The sequence below is a fragment of the Mustela lutreola genome, chromosome 1 (genome assembly GCF_030435805.1).
Source record: "Mustela lutreola isolate mMusLut2 chromosome 1, mMusLut2.pri, whole genome shotgun sequence".
In the NCBI taxonomy this organism is placed as follows: Eukaryota; Metazoa; Chordata; class Mammalia; order Carnivora; family Mustelidae; genus Mustela; species Mustela lutreola.
The window spans coordinates 274395193-274400239 of NC_081290.1; the positions used below are offsets into that span (position 1 = coordinate 274395193).

A 5047-nucleotide genomic window follows, 5' to 3' on the forward strand; every position below is an offset into this window, starting at 1 on the left:
TACATTCTCTTTCAGTGAAATCAGTAGTGATGTGGAAAGCCAAAGCCTGTGTCTGCACATATAACTGGAAGGTTTATTTTCCTGATACAATGGCCTGAGAGATTGCTGAGAATTCAAATGTATGCCCAGGTTGGAGGTTCTGTTCATCCCCTAGATGTTTCCTTGATAGTTTTCCTGTGTATAGACATCCCTCATTGCTTGCACAAACATGTCAAATGGTCTAATTTTCTGGGATGATGCTGGGGAAAAGTAGAACATCCCTTCAATTGGGTAGGAAGAGGCCTTGGGGATATGTTTTCTATTTAATTTAATTTTTATTTTTGTTACTTATTTGAACTCAATTAATTAACATATAGTGCATGCTTAGTTTCTGAGATAGAGTTCAGTGGTTCATCATTTCATATAACACCCAGTGTTAATCTTAAAATACATTTAAAAGTTTTCTCTCTTAGCGAAATAAGTCAAGCAGAGAAACACAACTATCATATGATCTCCCTGATATGAGGAAGTAGTGATGCAACATGGGGGCTTAAGTGGGTAGGAGAAGGATCAATGAAACAAGATGGGATTGGGAGGGAGACAAACCATAAGTGACTGTTAATCTTACAAAACAAACTGAGGGTTGCTGGGGGGATGTGCAAATATCTGCAGGGACCCAAAGAAAGGGGGGGGTGGGGTTATGGACATTGGGGAGGGTATGTGCTTTGGTGAGTGCTGTGAAGTGGAAGTGTGTAAACCTGGCGATTCACAGACCTGTACCCCTGGGGATAAAAATACATGTTTATAAAAAAAATAAAAAAAATTTTTTTAAAGTTTTCTTTCTTGTTTTGTAGATCAGCCTGCTTCTAACATGAGAAGTCAGCTCCTATGCAGACTGGATGGAACCACCAAACAATGTAACTTACTTTGTCCTCTTGGACTTTACCCAGGATCCAAAGGAACAGAAGATCCTTTTTGTTATGTTCTTAGTCTTTTATATTTTCACAGTGATGGGTAATTTGCTCATTGTGGTAACTGTAAGTGTCAGTAAGACCCTGGGCTCACCTATGTACTTTTTTCTTGCTAACTTACGTTTTATGGATGTCAGTTATTCCTCTTGTATTTCCAGCAGGTTGATTTCAGAGATTTTCTTTGGGAAAAGAACCATATCCTTTCAATCTTGTATGACCCAGCTCTTTATAGATCATCTTTTTGGTGGCTCAGACATCTTTCTTCTGCTAGTGATGGCCTATGACCACTACGTGGCCATCTGCAAGCCCTTACATTATCTGGTGATCACGAGGCAGTGGGTGTGTGTTATGCTGCTGGCAGTGTCCTGGGTGGGAGGTTTTCTGCATTCAGTAATTCATGTTAGAACTATTTATGGGCTCCCATTCTGTGGCCCCAATGTCATTTATCATTTTTTCTGTGACATGTACCCCTTATTGAAACTGGTCTACACTGATATGTGTGCAGCCGGCCTGTTAGTGGTGGCCAATGGTGGACTGATCTGCTGTATTGTGTTTGTGCTCTTGCTCATCTCCTATGGTGTCATCCTGCACCCTCTAAAGAACTTTAGTTCAGAAGGGAGGTGGAAAGCCCTCCCACATCATTGTGGTTCCCACATCACTGTGGTCTTCTTCATCCCATGTATTTTCATGTATGCAAAACCTGCTAAGACCTTCCCTACTGACAAATCATTGACTGTGTTTTATACAGTCATAACCCCCATGTTGAACTCACTGATCTACACTCTGAGAAATTCTGAGATGACAAATTCCATGAAGATGTCTGGAAGAGAAATGTCATATCAAATCGCAAATAAATGCATCGTCAAGATCGTAGTTTATCATTAGAGCCAATCACATCAAATGTTAAGATCCATTTTGCTTTAAATGCCTTTATAGTCTGACTGAATAATTTGAAATGCAATTTTATAGTTACATGAATTGTTATTTTTAATTTTTTCATTCTGGTAAAATTAATATACCGTGTTTTGCTATTGTCACATACACAATAGCATGTTTTAACAGTTCTATACATAGTGGTCATTATGAGTAAACTCTTACTCTCCCTATGTGTTGGATATTGATGAATTTTTATAGTTACCTTAATTTTAATTAATTGTTATATTTAATTTTTTACTTTTTATTATTATTAATAATAATAAGTACTTACTTATTATTACTTACTTACTTATTTACTCTCCCTATGTGTTGGATATTGATGAATTTTTCTAGTTACCTTAATTTTAATTAATTGTTATATTTAATTTTTTACTTATTATTATTATTATTATTATACTTATTATTATTATTATACTCATTATTATTTTTTATATTTCTTTGGGTTCCTTTTTTTTTTAACATAGAGTGCTTTATTAGCTTCATGTGTGCAATATTGTAATTCAGCAGTTCCATTCATCACCAAGTGCTCACAACAACAAATGCACTTCTTTATCTCTATCACCTATTTAACCCACGCCCCTTATTCCCTGGTAACCATCAGTTTGTTCTCAATAATTAAAATTCTGTTTCTTGATGTCTTTCTCTCCTCCCTTTTCTCATCATTTAGTTTCTTGAATTGCATAGGAGTGAAGTCATATGGTATTTGTCTTTCTCTGACTGACTTATTTTGTTTGGAATTATACTTAGTAGTTCCATCCATGTTGTTGCAAATGGCAAGATTTCCCTGTTTTTTTTTTTTTTTTTTGTAATATTCGAGTAATACACACACACACACACACACACACACACACACACACACAGAGACACACACACTTGGAAGCTTCCATAATCTAGCTATTTTAAAGAAAGCTGGTACAAATGTTGGGATGGATTTACCTTTTTAAATTAGTGTGTATTCTTTGGGTAAATGCCTTCTAGTGCTATTGTTAGATTGTTGCCTAATTCTATTTTTAGGTTGTTTTGAGGGACTGCCATACTGTTTCCTAAAAGGCTGTAGCAGTTTGCTTTCTCAGCAACAGTACATGAGTATTCCTATTTCTCCACATCCTTGCCAACGTGTGTTTCTTGTGGTTTTTTTTTTTTTTTTTTTTTTGATCACACAAATATTTATTGAGGGTTAATTTTAGCTTTCTAAGGTTTATGAGGAAAGAAATTAAAACCTCTTTCCTACCAACCAGGCCCACGCAATCTGGTCCCTGCTTCTTGTTCTGAAAGAATCTCAAGTTAACTGCCTTGCTCTTGGCTTTTGGCAGCCTCAGGCTTTTGCCATCATATTCCATTTTATTAGAATTATTTCTTTTCTGGCTCTCCTAAAGTCTGTTTCTTTTTAAATTTAATTTTAATTTATTTTCAGCTTAACAATATTCATTATTTTTGCACCACACCCAGTGCTCCATGCAATCTGTGCCCTTTATATTACCCACCACCCCTGGTACCCCAACCTCTCACCCACCGCCAATTCAAACCCCTCAGATTGTTTTTCAGAGTCCATAGTCTCTCATGGTTTATCTCCCCTTCCAATTTGCCCGAACTCCCTTCTCCTCTCTAACTCCCCATGTCCTCCATGCTATTTGTTATGCTCCACAAATAAGTGAAACCGTATAATTGACTCACTCTGCTTGACTGATTTCACTCAGCATAATCTCTTCCAGTCTCATCCATGTTGCTACAAAAGTTGGATATTCTTCCTTTCTGATGGAGGCATAATACTCCATAGTGTATATGGACCACATCTTCCTTATCCATTCGTTCTTTGAAGGGCATCTTGGTTCTTTCCACAGTTTGGTGACTGTGGCCATTGCTGCTATAAACATTGAAATACAGATGGCCCTTCTTTTCACTACATCTATATCTTTGGGGTAAATACCCAGGAGTGCAATTGCAGGGTCATAGGGAAGTTCTATTTTTGATTTCTTGAGCAATCTCCACAGTGTATTGTGTTTTTTATTTTAGCCACTCCGACAGGTGTGAGGTGATATCTAATTTGTAGTTTTGACTTGCATTTCCCTGAAGGTAAGTGATGATGAACATCTTTTCATGCTGGACATCTGTATTTTTTTTAAAGAAATGTTCATTCCTGTAGTTTGCCTATTTTAAAACTGGGCTTTTGTGTTTTGTGGGGTGTTAGGTTTTATAAGTCCTTTATATAATTTGGATACTAGCCCTTTAGACTCCTGTTTTATTTTTGTTCTATTTACAGCACTAGTTAACATCCTGAATGTTTTGTAGACTACTCTCTTTATTCTATTTTGTTTGCATGATATATGGAATTCTTAGTGTATTTTGCTTTTAAATAAAGAAATTATAATAGGTTGTAGTAAATATTAAAAATTGAATCCATACAAAGTGAGAAACATTGTAGAATAAACTTTTACCCATCCCACACCAGAGTTTCTGTTCTAAGATTATTCAGTTAGTAATCATTGGTAATAAAATATATGTGTGTTTTTGTCTACATGTATAGCTTTTGCATTTACGACTCAGTCTCCTGAAGATCTTTCCATACTAGTCTATATAGAATGTAAAACATTCTCAGCTTACTCAAAGTGCTTAAATCTTCTTTCTGAAGATACAGCAAAATTCATGTTTCTAGTCCTTGTCATATTTTCCCCAATTTTACTTTGTTATAGCCAATAAGTACAATAAAGTTCTTTTGAAATTGTTAAAGCATGAGTTTTTAAAAGTGAAATCTTTGGATCAAATGTATTTAAATGTTGATGTTTGTAGTTATTGGTGCTATTTCAAAAAGCCAAAATGGTGCTTTTTCCAACAGTTATTGAGCTGTTGACACTATATTTTCTTTAAAAATATATATATATATATGTGTATATATATATATATATATATATATATATACATATATATATTTTTTTTAAATTTTTTCAATTTATTTATATTCAGAAAACCAGTATTTATTATTTTTTCACCACACCCAGTGCTCCATGCAATCCGTGCCCTCTATAATACCCACCTCCTGGTACCCCAACCTCCCACCCTCCCACCACTTGAAACCCCTCAGATTGTTTTTCAGAGTCCATAGTCTCTCGTGATTTACCTCCTCTTCCAATTTACCCCAACTCCTTTCTCCTCTCTAATACCCC

The 5047-nt window shown here is 35.5% G+C and overlaps 1 pseudogene; it reads left to right on the forward strand.

The window, feature by feature from the left end:
* Window positions 1-878: 878 nt before the first annotated feature.
* On the forward strand, window positions 879-1804 carry LOC131822546 (olfactory receptor 4A47-like; annotated as a pseudogene).
* Window positions 1805-5047: the final 3243 nt, after the last annotated feature.